We start from the raw sequence: 15,825 nt of genomic DNA, 5'->3' as shown, positions 1-15,825 counted from the left end.
CAGGTAAGAGGTATTTATTCATCAACCTCATCCAACAGCCAGCAGTGGTCAACTGACTACACTGACCTAGTTCCGTGCTGGAACTCAGGACATGGAACCAGGTCACATCATCACACCTCTCTTGTTCGCTATCTCCATGGATTGGGGGCACCTGACATGATGATGTATGCACTGTATTTCCAAGCTCACTTTCTCCACTACTGGCTTCACTCAACACCATTTCAGCCACAGCTTGCTGTAGTGAAAGATCTGGCTTCCCAGGGTGGAGATCGACAAGGTTGAGTGCGTGCGGTGGGCATGGGAGGGTTTGAGAAAGTGGACAGGATTATTGCTCCTGTTTCTTCCTTCCGTCCCTCTTTCTAAACATCCCACTATAGCTCCACTACAAGACAAGGGTGCCATAACACGGGCAAGTAGATGCAATATTAGAGTATTCTCAGAACTACATCCTGAAGACCAGTTCATTCCACCATTTGATGGCATGTCATCCCGACCCCCACCTCACTGGACACTATATTATAATATCAACTACAAGCCACTTGCCCCGCTTCGCACACTTTCCCTGCCCCCACCACCCCTCCCGTCACTGCGCAAAGTATAAATTGCTTACACAATCATTTGCAGCTCTCTTCGCCACTTAACTCCTCAAAGGTGTGTGAGACTTGGTTTGCGGATATAGATCCTCCCCTGATGGGCAAGCAGTGGTCTTTCTGCTGTAGTAAAATAGAACAGCTCTCCCTAGACCTTTAGGCTGCGTCCAGCACATTTTGAATTTATTCACAGATTGTACAGCATGCCCCTACAATTTTTCGAAATTGGGGTGTCTTCAATGCCACTCGACACAGGGCATCTTTCTCCACCTTGCATGGTACTGTCCAAAGTTGGGGGACTTCTGGGGGGAGGTCTGTGCTACCATACACTCAATCACTGGCTCTTCACTCCTGATCCCCTGATGCCCCTACGGTTGGCTTGCTGGGATATGTGAAAGACACACCCACTCCACACCACCGACTTACCGCCATACTGATTTTATTAGCCAAATGCAGAGTGGCCATGCACCGTAGCAGGTACCAGACCCTACCATTCAAGCATGGCTGAGCAACGTGTCATACTGTCAGGAGCAATTAATAATTACTAGGACCTCATGCTGATACAATCTTTTCCTAAAGACATACAGGAGCCCTTCACCTTTTACCTTCTTCAGAAAGACTCCACTTTGATGGTGGCTGAGGGTGCGGGGGAAGACACTGGCCAGATTGGCAGGTCACCACGCGATCCGATGCTCTCAGCTCCTAGTGGTTACACTGCTAGCATGTTGTCCTTGGTGAGTTTGGGAAGCTCCTAACTAGATGTCTGGCACCTCTATTGTCTCAGTGTCAGATCCCTACCTCGCTGTGCTCATGTTGCCTTTGTAATAATGCTTTAGGGTTCACACCATTTCCTTTTTGAGTGAGATGCCATTGGTCCAGATCTGTTCTTTATGTGGCTGTTCTTCTATTCAGCATGGCTGTTGATGTTGTATTGTTTGTTATCAATAAATGCCAATAAAAACAATTAGTAAGATCCTAATTCAAAGGGGTAAAGAATGTAATGCATTCCCTCAGTCTGTGTGCCTACGTTTCACAGTTCCTTTCGAGCAGTGCTAAGTGAAGCAGTTCTGTAGTAAGTTTAAAATCCAAGATGTGTTACTTATGCTGCCTACCTGAGTTTCTATGGGACTTTGTGCCTGGATGTTGACATAATCTTAGTTTCTATCCAATAGGCAAACAGTGCAAAATGGACATTCAGTTTCCAATTTTGATGTGTTTCCCCCTGCCTGGTTCTCCTGACAGGCTGCTCAATGTTCTCTGTCATCCTTGCATTCTGCTTGAAATGACTGTGGGTTTTTAAAAGAAATATATACAGGTAAGTATAAGGAGGTCACTAGTTGAGAGCAATTTTTCCTATTGTTTTAAAAAAGTGTTTATTTATCATTTTAATTCTGCCATTTCCCCTAATTTGGACTGCTTGTCCTTTTCTGAGGTATGCCTTGTGAGGTATATAATGGAGGGTAATGAAAAATTGGCTTTAAAAATCTGTCTGTAAACTATCGTGAGAGAGGTAATTCAATCTGTTGTCACTGCATCAATTCCATCAATGCAGGAAGCCATCCATCATACAAATGCAGTTTTATTTACTAAGATAATTAATCATCTATCTCCATGTCGTCAAAAAAAGGATCATACCACTCAGGGGTGCAATTCTAACTCTTCCACTTATAAAAATAATGCTTCTAGACAACAAATGCAGTTCTGAGGCATCTCATGCACCAATGTAGTCTGTGTCCATTTCTAATTATGCTAGTTAAAGAGTCTCATGATATAGCTCTACAAAAATCAAGAAGGTTACATTTGTAGGAAATGCATTCCTTACATGTCAAGCCGATACAAAAGCCTTACGTGATTCAGGCCATCAAGGAGATACTCATGACAATTAGAATCCCCACAATCCTCAAGATATTAGGGAATCTCCTTACATTACTCACAGTCCAAATCCATCCTCAAGTGGAGTCATCCTAGATGATTTAAGTACTCTTTTTTTTATCTAGAAGTTATATCCATCTTCCTAAATATCAGATTTGGTGGCACTCTGTATAAGAAAAACCATGGAAATGACAAATAGGAACTACCTCCATGTAGAATGTCATATGCCCTTACTTCATATTATTTAGGATCTATGCCAGATGTGGACCCAGAAATCATGACCCTCTAATCTAAAAAAGACAAAGAACCTAAACACGGCACATGCAAAGATATTTGCCTCTGTCAAGACAAACCTTCAGCTATTCTGGGGCCAATGGTGTAAGGAAACCTTGGGGAGGCCTCCTGCGAGGAGTGGTGAGGGGGTCAATCTCAATACCCATGCTAACAAGCTGAGGGGGCATCCCATTATGTCTAGATGACTGGGGGCCCTACTGAAGGGAATATGTGGATGTTTGTTACATCCCTTCTTGGGCCTTTAATTCAAGCAAAAGAAATAAATGAAAGTTGCACTTTCCAGTGGACCAAATATTCTGCCCCTCCTCAGAGGCTGAAGTCAACGAGCTAGGATGGAGCCAACTGGCTATTTACCTGTTGGGCAATGATGATCATCAGAAAGAAGAAAAACTCTCCTCATGGAAAAAGACCCTAAGTTGGCAAAAAATGTAGAAATTGAGTTGAGCCAGAGAGCAGGATGTCATCTGTTCAGTGATTACTTTGTTAAGGACATTTCTTCAAATACACAGACTTTTACTTTTTTTTAAGAGCTGATCAAGGATGAGCATGATGTTCCGGCACCCTGCAACAGAGCTCATACGACCCTTTTTTATACCCAAAGAGGTAGGCCTTTTGCTGACTTCTGTGACAGAGCAGGATACACACCTTTATTTAATCAAAGAGGAGGTCAATATTGTCAAAGGTTTTAACATGGCAGAGTGTGATACATGCAATTAAGGTAGGTTAAATAAAAAATATTCTTTATTTCTGGAGAGGTTTGAATGGTAGACACACCGGGCCCGATTCACAGAACTAACTGAAGACAAAATCCTAAACTTACTACTTTTGGTATTCACAGAAGTTAGGATTTTGTCTTAAGTTTGTCTTAAGACAGACTTAAGACAGACTTAAGACAAAATCCTACCTTAAGTCTATCTTAAGTCTGTCTTAAGACAAAATCCTAACTTCTGTGAATACCAAAAGTAGTAAGTTTAGGATTTTGTCTTAAGTTAGTTCTGTGAATCAGGCCCTATATCTCTTGCCACAATTGAAGGCTCATTACACCAGACCAATCTACTTTGCAAGAAATACAATTCACAATAGTATTCAGCTTTATGTAAAAATATTTGATAACATAGAATGTTCAAAGATTGCTTTACAAGGGTCTCATTCTGAAATGGTGACTGCATTATCACTTCAAAATGCAAGGGTACAATGTTTCAGGGATGGGAAAAATCTGTCCTCATTCAACAAATGTACAGACTATATCAGTAGTTTGTGTGGAAAAATGAAATATTCCAATTCAAAACACTCCCACTTCACCTTCCCTCAGCCGCCTGGTGTTTCACCAAGCTCCTAAAATCAGTAGTTGCATAACTGAGATTATAGAGGTATATTGGATGAGAAATTAATAATGACACATTCCAAGTAAGTGAGTCAAATAGAGTGGATGGTTTACTTCCTCCAAGGGTTTAGTTTTGTGATAAATAAAAAGGAATCATCATCTACAGATAATTAATATTTCCAGGTTTGCAAAATCTAGACTATATTAAAGCAAATGTCTTTCTACCACCAAGAATATCAAATTAATATAAAAAACAATAATTGATAATTCCTAAAATTGAACAGATTTTCCACATGGAGGTTAGCAAATTTAGCAGGAATTTTGCCCAAAACCATACAATAAAGTTTCTTCGCTCTTCTTTGTTCTACAACATCTTCAAGGCTCTTCATCTTCATAATGCTCTACATTATTTTGTTGAAGTCCCCTCCAATAAATAACAGTTCTTGAGTGGAAGTCAAATGGGACTTCTCCAGGTTCAGGATCCACCCAAACCACTGAAGGAGACTGCAGACATCCTGAGTTTGAGATTGAGCTTGAAAATGGAAAAGTTTGCTGCCCACACAAAACCTCAGAAACTTCTGCGAGTCCCTGTGTACCGGCACATGAAAATACGTCCCCCTCAGAACCAGAGATGTGAGAAAGTCACCCACCGTCAGGAGGGGAAGAATCAACTGGAGCGTCACCAACTTGAAGGACCGGTGAGGAATGCACAAATTCTTGGCTTTCAAATCCAGCACAGGTCAGTAATCACCATTTGGCTTTCTGATCAGAAATAGGATAGATTAAGCCCCTTTTCCCTGTTGTGCCACAGGGACCTACAAAATGGCCCCCTTTTTCAACAGGTCCTGAACCCCGTCCAACAGAGCCCGACACTTCACCTGTGAACCCAAAACAGGGATGGAACGGGAAACTTGCACAGGAGGTTCCACGAACTCTATACGATACCCCAGTCTGAAAATCTGCAGGACCCACTGATCCCTGACAAATTCCTCCCAGACCTGTAAAATGTTCCGGATAGTCATGATTTCTTATAAGCAGAATCAACTAATCTGGGTGCCAGTCTTCAGTTACTTCAGCAGCAGGGTAATAAGAAGTATCTGGCTCAAATAGAGACGGTGAGCTGTGTTCTTGTGGCGCTGAGTGCCTGCAGGAACAGTGGCACAAACATGCAGACATGTTTTTGCTGCATCTCTTTTTGTCAGTGTTTCATACTTCAACAGCTATGAAATTAGGAAAATATGCAAAGGTCTGAATATATATCTAAAGATGTGAAGCATTTGGTTTTGCAACTTCAATGGCACAGGCGTGCAAAGAAATAGCATGTTAGGCAATGCAAAGATTAAACTGCACATTGATTACAAATGTAGATAGAAGATACATGATTTAACACTATTGATCACCATCTACGTCCTGCCCCCGTCACACGTGAATGTTGTAGCGCTCCCAAAAAAGGCACTTTTTGCTGCTAAAGCAGTCATATTCTTATCGCCCTTTTAACAAGGCAGCGCTAACATGCATTAGCGCATGTTAGGAGCTGAATTTCTAACGCTACGCATCTTAGCGATATACATCACTAATAAGATGCAAAGTAGGCGTGCCATCCTGAAACAACATGAGAAAGGTCAGTAACACAACATGTGTATTTACAATGCGGCGAGCAACCGCGTAGAGATTAAAAAAAAGTCCTGCTAACCGCGGTTTTCACCTTTTTAACACCTCAAAAAAATCAGACTTAGCCATCTTGTCAATGGGAGGTGGATTGTCAGGCGAAGTCCACCATGGCGTATTATCGAGGATTTCCTTATCGCTGAGGCTTTATCGCTGGATTTCAAGCAATATTCACCTCTGTCTCTGGATTTTTTATCGTCTTGGAGATAGGTGTTGATGATAACGGCGATGGAATCCAGCGATAGCCGTCGATAAGTAAAACAGCGCTGAGCAATATTTATCGCAATTTCTTGATATGTGCCCGCAGTGTCATATGCAAAAAAGTAACACCAGTAATACTATCTACTGTTCACTCTGTCCTTGGTCTGACATCCCACTCCTCCTGGTATCCTACCATTAATTCCATGTCTTATAAATATTATTTATTATCCATGACCCTCTTCTTGTCGGGGAGGTGGGGGAACCACGCCGTCATGAGTCATGGGCGGCATGTGCTCATGACGGCGTGGTCCGTCACAGCCCCGCCCGCTCATTAATTCCCCTGCACAGGCGGTAGCAGCATGATGGAACCACGCCGTCATGAGCACACTCCGCCAGTGGCTCCTGACGGCGTGGTTCCGTCATAAGCAGGCAAGGGGTTAAATATTCATTTTCAAACTAGCGTACAAATATTGGCTCATAAAGGCAAAAAACTTTACTCTTAAAAAATATTAGCAACGTTTCCTGACTACTCCCAAGACAGTGTGCTGCTCCACACACTGACCTATTTCCCCGGAGTCTGAAGACGAATGCTGGACCTCGTGCTACAGGGAATTGTTTTGCTGTAGATACTCAGGGATTATTTTAGCTGGAAGGCACAAGTGAAACACATTTGTCACAATCCCAAGTGCTGGATAAGCAGCATTATTATTCTAATTCCTACTCTGATGAGCTGAAGTTGTAGACGATCATTGTTGGGCCCTGAGTGGCTGCATAAACATTGACACAGTGGCAAAGACAACTTGTTCCTGCATCCTTTTCTTTTGCTCGCTCTGCAACTTTGTGAATTCTGCAAATGTTACAAAAAATATGCGAAGTTGCAAAGCAGTGTCTTAGCTACATCCCAAAATTTTAGCTCAATTAGATGAATACTCAGGGATGAACCATGTTGTTGTGTACAGGTAACATGTTGGATTCTGTTGTGGCCTGTAGATTGTTATCTATGCCCATGTCTCTTTAACAGTCAATCCCAATAGAGTCATGTCGACATCATGCAGAATGTGAGGTGCTCCTGGCAATGTGAGGTCCAACTGCTGAAGAGATATAAAACTGACTGTGCTGTTACTTGGTGGGTGATACATTAAGGAGAATTGAACAAACTGAGTAGCTTTTGACCTTTCTTAACAAAATCCAATAAAGGTCAAGTCAGCGTTCCATCCTATAGAGGTTAGTGAACTGAGAAAATTGGGTCACAGTAAAATCTGTTATTGACAGTACATAGAAAGGGCTGGAGTGTAGTATGCAGCACTATCGCAAGAACATATTCATGTTATGGATACAATGACCAAGGTGCGCTGTAAAAAACACAGGTTAAACTATAGGAAGTTAAAGTGATATTTTTGATTAATAATATTAAAATCAAGACACCTGCTTGTCCAGTAACTGTACCTGCTCTACATACACTCCCCTCGTTGTAAATGTACCAACTCTTTATTATACTTCCAGTTGGTTTCCTTTTCCTCTACACTCTTGAATTATCATATCATATATCCAAAGTACATTACAGTGTTCACATATATGAAACATCTTGGCCTGTGCTGACCTTAAATTCAGCCTGCAATGAACTCATCTCCTCAACTGTCGCTCACGGCTACCCTTAGTCATGAATGTGTGCTGCAAACCACCATTTTCACAGCTCTAGTGCAAAGGACAAGAGGCATTAGTGTCTTGCCATGCTGCTGCAAATAAACAATAACGATAAAAATAGGAAACACAGCTTTAATGACACACTCTCACTTGACTCACACTGCTGTCAATTCTATAAACGGTGGTGCGGGGGCTGCCCTCTCAGTCGATGCTACTGCCTGGCAGTCAGTGGCACTGCACACCATGGGGGCGCCCGGGATATATCCGGATGTGTGCAGTGCCGTCACATCCGGCGTGTATCGTTAATGGAAGTAGTATTCACCTCCACCTCTCTGCGGTTAACTTGAAATAACACATTGTAAACCATCATATTCAGCCTGGCTGGGAGTGTAAGCCTTCCAAAAATCACTTTGGAGAACGGTAGCATAAACAATGGTTCGTGATGGACCATAGATTTAAAATTGGAAAGGTATCAAGTGGTTATAACCTAAATGAAACCACAGTAATGAAAATACTTTTCTGGAGAGATCTAGTACACTAGTATTAATAATTGTTTTAAACTCCTACAATTTGACAGTATTCAAAGAATAGTGCATTGTGCCCAAGTGATCACACAGTGGGATGCAATAAGCCAGTGATGTGCAATAGAACAACAAGCAAATATACAATTTACAAGTTTGTACATTTCGAGGTTCTCAAATAATCTGACTCCAGTACAACTGATAGGTGTATTTTAATCACGTGACCTAAGGTGTTGACTTTATTTTGACCCGTGGTGGCTTGAGGGTCGTCATCAGGACTAGCGTATAAATATAGACGCAAGGACAGGGAATCTGTGAAAAAAAAAGGAATGAAAGAAGTGCAGCACGAGAGATTGTGGAATGCAGGTCCCCCAAAACATAGTTGAGTTAAAATAAATATATATATACTAGCAGCCCGTCCCGATGTTGTCCGGGCACTTACATGTCACACACCGCGTCAGTGTCCACTCCCGCCCGTCGCGGCGTTGTCCGGGCACTTAGACGCCACACACCGCGTCAGTGTCCGCTCCCGCCCGTCCCGATGTTGTCTGGGCACTTAGATGCCACACACCGCGTCATTGTACGCTCCCGCCGATGCTAGAGGCACACAAACACGGCGCGGGGCACGTGAATTGAGTAATGTAGCGTGATTGAGTGCTTGTGAAAGTCGCGCCCCTTTCTTGAAGCCTGCCCCCTGTGAGAACCGAGGCTGACAATGTTCCAGCGAGTGAATTGAGTAATGTAGTGTGATTGGGCGCTTGTGAAAGCCGCGCCCCTTTCTTGAAGCCTGCCCCCTGTGAGAACTGAGGCTGACAATGTTCCGGCGAGTGAATTGAGTAATGTAGCGTGATTGGGCGCTTGTGAAAGCCGCGCCCCTTTCTTGAAGCCTGCCCCCTGTGAGAACGCCTAGGCTGACAATGTGCCGGCGAGTGATTGTGCGCTTCTGAAAGCCACGCCCCTTTGTTTATGCCTGCCCCCCACGCTACTTTGACACGCCCATCGCTGACAGCAGAACGCCAACGCCCACAAGGGACTATTTTACCCCTAAGGTTGTATGACCTTTGTAATGTATATCGTGGACAGATGTATAGCCTATGTCCATCTACTGCAACTCCCCTTTACAATGCTGTATTGGGTGTTGTGATTGGTGCTGTACTTCTTGAGATTACCCACCTCAAAGGTTTCAGCTCTCTCTTCATAATAGTAGTATAGATATATATATATATACTCCAATACCAGGCTTCCGGATGTCAAGTATATGAAATGGATTCAGTAATGAAGTCATGAAGAGATCAGGAACAATTAAAAAAAGAAAAGGTACGTTTTGGAATCGCAGTATGGGTTAAAGTTCATGGATTTTTTTAAAGGAGTTGGATACTCACAGGGCTTCACGCAAGTCAGCAGGAAGAGCTTGACAAAAGCTTTCTGGGTTCATCAGAAGCCTGACTGAGAACACCAGTGCTGATTTGGAATTGATCATACAAAGTGTGAACAGGTTTAACCCCTTCCACCCTCATGACGAGCTCAGCTCGTCATGAGTTACGCCTGTCGTACGCTCATGACGAGCTGAGCTCGTCATGAACCGCGGCTTTTCGAAAAAGTCAGCGCACAGCGGGAAAACCCGCAGCGCGCAAGGGGTTAAGGAGCAGGGCAAATCTAGATTTTGTATGCATTGTGCAAGGAACATTCACTTCAGTGTAGTTTATCTCATTAGAATCAAAATGCCAGCAAGGAGTGGGAGAATCTTATCAAAGCTATGCTATGGTGCACACCCTTGCACTGTCCTGAAGAGGCCTAGACTCGCAAGGCTGAAATGCGTCGACCATCCATTCATTGACCAACCATCCATTCCAGGAATCTTGCCTCGCAGGAATAAAAGCATTCACATTGCCAATAGGTTTCTCTTTTGGGACCTTATAAGTATTTAGTTATGCAGCACAACAACATCAACTGTTGCATGATAAAACACTTAAAAGGTCCCAAAGGCGAGACCTATTGGCTATTCCAATGCTTCTTTAAAGACGACTTCCAGACAGCTTTGCAGTCATCCTAATTTGTGGTAAATACATTATTTGATACCAAAATAAAAAGAATCCAATTAGTAGACAAAAAGTTATACATTTTTCAAATTTAAGGTGAAAACTAGAATCAGAGATCAAAGCACCAACAGCGGACATCGAGTTGCGCAAGTCAAAGCTGAAATTGCCTGGTCTGATAAGTCCAGCAGGCAAGACTGCAGGTGGTGTCAAAGGAGTGAGCATCGTCGTAAGAGAGCTGCTGTTAGAAATCAAAGTGAAAATGTCTCCGTTCTGACTATGTCACTTACTTAGGAGTCCAAAATCTCCTCTGGGACATTGTAGCTGATGAGAGTTCCACGAGGCCAGATGCATCTTTGGCCAGACCCTCCAGGATTTCGCGATTTTGCGTTTTACCACAAAACTGGCACTTTTGTAAAAATGCAGCGATTTTTACAAAAGTGCCAGCGAAATCGGCACTTTTGTAAAAATGCCGCAATTTTTACAAAAGTGCCTACAAAATCGGAATTGGCAAAGGACTACTGAGCAAGATTTGCTGCTACAGAGAAGACCTTAGCCGAACTTCCACAAAGTCAGGCTGACCAGGGATGCGCCTTGAGCAGATAGATGAGTTGGTTGCTCCTTGTCTCCTCTTGGCTCTCATAGAAGTTTTTAGCCAAATAAGTTCTAAGTCCCAAGCTTTGGTTTTTGGCTATCTCAACATGTTTAGCACCACTACCAAGAGTCAAGGGCTGGCGGGGCACCCTTTAGGTGGTTAGGGCTCATTCAGGCTTTGTCCAGGTGCATGCCCAACATAGTTGGGGCCTTTTCTGTTCCTGAGGCTATGATCAGGAGGCCATCCCTTGAAGTCACTGTGATATTTCTGGTTACAGGAGTAGATCACTGCTCAAACAGCGGGGCACGCCTCTGAGGGTTCAAGGCAGGCGTCAAGCAGCAGAGCAGTCCTTTCAGATGCAGCAAACCAATTTTCTGTAGGCTATTGCATCGGATTGAGTTACTTTGAATCATGAATTACACCAAACCTATAGCCCAAATATCTTAAGAAAATAGAATAATCAGATAAAGATGGCCCTAAACCACACATAAACCTTTCAACATTTTCTATAGAGTATGCCAGTCAAATTGTTCAAAAGGGTCCTTGATAGTAACAGTACTGCAATATAAGTCAAACTACTTTTTATATAGGCAAAACTACTATAGTAACAAATTGGTCACTTGTTGAGTTCAAAATTTTTCATTTCAGAGAATTTTCATAAACGTGTACATAGGTAACAGAATTTATCTCAGAGTCACACCAAATAAACTATTCACAATTTTTATTCAAAAACCTATGCAGAGTAAAATAGTAATGACACTATCATCCTCATCTGACACCAACAATAATGCACTGTGCATCCTTACATAAGCCCAAACAGTGCTTATTCTTGAGCCTCTGTACACTTTCTTATATATACATGCATTGCTATTTATTTCTATTAATTTTTTGTCCTAGATAACAATACACATAATACAATCTAGCATATAACAAACATGGAGTTTAAATAATAAATACCATAACAGAACTAAACATGACAAATTCAATTGTATTTTATTACTGCTTTAAATGTGACAGAGAGTAAAAAACAAGGGAGGGCGCACATAGGATCCAATTAAGAGCTGATAATTCCTATTCCTAGAATATCTTTCCATATTTTACCAAATAGGACAATTATGATTTGGCCAAAACAATCTTGGAAAGCAGTGCTCTGAAAAGAAACAACCTTCTGGATCTATAGGTCTGATAGGGTTTTTATGCAAAAATCTCAGAAAAATCAATTAAAAAACATACTTTTATTAAACATACTGTCTTAGCCACTATCAGACTAATGGTGTCCATGACATATTTTCAAATATATTTGTGGCACATTATTATCATATCTACAGTTTCATGTCACTCTTCTACATTTCTAACATTTCTCTGAATCAGTTAATTCCAATGTATTCACATTTAATATTAACTGGCTAGCTATGCCAATTTGAACTTTTGATACTGAGGAAACAAAATGGATTCCATTCTTGGTCTGTTATTTTTACTCCAAATTCTTAGACCAATCTGTATTGAAAGAAATGAGAAAGGATGTAAATGGATTTTTGAGTAAGGTTGACATAAAATGCACTGAACACAAACTGAAGATCCCATTGAGGATTGCACAGTATTTATTTTATTGAAAATGTGCCCACTGGGCATGTATGAATTTGTCAGTGGCAAGTTTAAATATACTTTAAACTGACGTCTGTCAGATGGATACAAAGTTCATATATAGAACAGAAGTGGCTATCTTCAATAAGCTGTTTAATTTACAATGTTACTTCAAGTATTCCAGTGAACTCATTAACAATCCCTTTGAATTGAAATGTTATTCTAAGTAAGAGAAAAGTTACATATAATATTCCCACTCATATGATTGTGTTCAATGAAACTTATCAGCATGACTATTTGTATATTTTTCCCATCTAAGTTTGGTACTATGACTATGAAAGTAAGGCTGTAGAGGGCTTTGTCTTTAGCCAGATTCACCAAATCATCTGTGAATAACGAAATGAGTATACTATGGTTTCACAAAAAAATCTTCTTTTAAACAAATATCAGAGTTGTGTGAGATAATTGATAGTTTTGGAGACACAGTGCAATTATTTTTCATTTGTGTTTAATGACTTCTGAGAAAGTCATCCTTTTTACCCTAATCCCCACCATTTTTTGACTGATACTGGTGGGAACTAACCCTGTTTAACAGACCCAGGGCCAGTGCTCTGATTATAAGACATATATTAATTAGGTTTAATTACAATTAGTACTGACATATATAGTATATAATAGTATATAATGTGGCATGCATGTGTAGAGGCCAGCAGACGTAATGCACTTACATGTGCACTACTGTGTTGCCTGCTGTCATTTTAAAGGCAGCTCTACCTTTACATTAAACTACATGCACATTCAACTTTGAAATTAAAGGTACTTCCAAAGTCTCAAACTACTTTATGTTTACAGAAAATTCACCACTAACGTCTCTCCTAAATGCCCCAGAGGAAGGGTGCTTTGTAGCTATAAGCATGGACATTATAAAAGCTGTTTTATATACCCCGGTGATGGAAAACTGAGAGTTTCATTTTTCCCCATTGTAGCACTGTGGCTCCGTAAGCTAACATGGGACTACTTTATTAAAGTAAAACTATTGAAGAACGGAGCTAAAATGATACTTCAAAGTATCAAATTGATAGTTAGAATAAATCCAACTACTTCCCACTGTTAGATCTATCATAATTATTTCAGAAACAAATGTATGGAACTTTCTTTTCTGTAAGCCAAAATCCAGCCTTCTAACTGCCCTTCCCTGATTGCCCATGCTGAGGAAGCTGTCTTAATGAGGTGTGAAGTGGCCTGATAAAAGACAAAGGATTTATTGTGGGAGGAGAACAGCCAGCCACAGAGCACAAGGCAGGATGAGGGTGGAGTTACCAAACTAGTCTTCAAAAGGAGAATGACAGTTTTGGGAAGCAAATGATTACCTCCACATCCTGCACCCTCAGTCAAACAGGAGCCCAAGCAATTAGATTAGTGGAGGTGCAGGATCGAGAGTGTTAGGGAATATTAGCCACACCAGTGTGTTGGCTTAACTAGATCTAACCCTACGAGATAGAGTTTCTCCATTTTGAATTGTAGAAGAAGAATGTTTTTTGGGACAAGGATATGCCACACTTTGGGGGAAGTTTCCATACCTGAGGCTGGCAGCCTGCATCCCATTGGTCAGGGGTACACCCCTGCTTAACACCCAGGAACACTTTAGAAATGGGAGAGCTCTAAGGCGACACAGATCCCTGCCTTAAACAACAAGGAGAAGAAGGACTCCTCTGCTGGAACTCTGATCTGCACCCAAATGATTGCACTCTGAAGGACTGCACCTGCTGCACAATCTGGAACTATAGCCCAAAGGACTGTGCCTGGCTTGACAGGGATTATGGAGTGGACTCCCTTAAAGCAACAGGCTAACAGAGCTCCACCAGGAGGACCCATCTGGAGTGCATCCGGTGGACTTTTAAGAATCTGGCCAGGTGCATTCTGGGAAACTTAGTCCCAACATCCAAAGGACCATCTCAGAGTTTCTAGACCCTTAGATTTGTGTTGGGGACACTCTGGAATCCCAAAAGAAGTTTCTAGAAGGAGATCCAGGAGTTTGGAGAATTTTTGTCAGAAAGCTCAGTAGGCAACCGACTCGACGATGAGAGTCAAGCCGCTGATGCCAAACTGCTACCCAGCCTGGATTTCAGGTTCATCCCGCTCAAAGCTGCGGAGCTCAAGTCTTCAAGGATTTCACCGAGACCTAGCACTGAACCAAGCCACAGTTGTTGACTTGAACCTCGCTCAAGAGAAAAAGCTCCAGAAAAATGACTAAGTGCGTAGGTAAAGTTCTGACCTCGGCCTTCCACTTAGTGTATCCGACCACGGCTCCGTTGTAGGTGGACTCAAACTTTGACATTTTAGCGGTCAACGACCGGACATCCCAAAATGGTACCTTGGCTTTTGAGCACTAGAATGTGTTTATTCTTTATAAAATCAAATCTCTGGTCCCCTACATTGGATTTTGCCGCTTTGTTGTCTGTTCATAAAAATATAACTGATTTTTAGCAATTGGTGTTGGATTTATATTGTGTATTGTGTCTTACTTATTTATTGTATTGGTGTTTTTAAATGCTTTTCACACCTGTCTCCTAAGTTCTGTCTTCCTATTTGTTGCCAGGTAGAAAGGATTGAGTAAGGGAATAATTTATTGAGAGCTTGACTGAATCTTTTATTGCATTTTAGGCCTTATCACTAGTGGTAGGTCCCTACTTATCTCTACAAATAACTCACTTTACAATATTACTTGTTAATTATTAACATGAATAATCAATTCAATTCAATTCATTTGCTTTATTCGATTTTTCAATATAAAAATCATAAAAGCAGCAACAGTACATAAATATACACCAATGGATTTCATTTCATAATAAATACATTTGAAGAACGATTCCTTACGACGTACAATTAAAAAACTATCATGACAATATACATGCAATAGCACAAAGTATCAACAAGTTAAAAAATTTCTCCCAGCCTGTGGGGATAATTTCCTTATTGTTTGCGTGGTTATCACAGGATTGACATTCACGGTTCTACCATTACATCAGGTTATCACTTGCTAGAAGCAAATTAATATAACTTTCCATGCTTATAGCTATTATGCATTGATTCAATTTGATTAGATGCGAAAAAGCTACTACCATTCAGTGCACAGACGCTTCTGCCCATAGAATAATTGTACCCTGTATTTGGTCTTGGTACAGGGGTATATGACGCACTGGGGTAGAAGTCATGTAAATCCCAGGTGGATATAGGGCCGTCACCTTCTTGAGGCCGCCAGGTTTGCAGGTACGGGACAATATGTGGGTTCCTAAATTTAACTAGCACTAGATCACCAGGAATATTTTTTGAAAGAGAGCCTAACCAGCCCACCCTTCTGACACTCACTATTCTTCCATTAAGGTTGGTTGGCAAAGGTCTATTTTTTGCTAACCAAAACATGTTTAATAGATCTTCTTGTCTTTCCACTTTACCGTATGTGGGTGCTGGTACTCCCGAGAGGACACACATGAAT

This window comes from Lissotriton helveticus, chromosome 1_1 (genome assembly GCF_964261635.1).
Source record: "Lissotriton helveticus chromosome 1_1, aLisHel1.1, whole genome shotgun sequence".
NCBI classification, from domain to species: Eukaryota; Metazoa; Chordata; class Amphibia; order Caudata; family Salamandridae; genus Lissotriton; species Lissotriton helveticus.
This window is presented reverse-complemented; position numbering follows the sequence as displayed.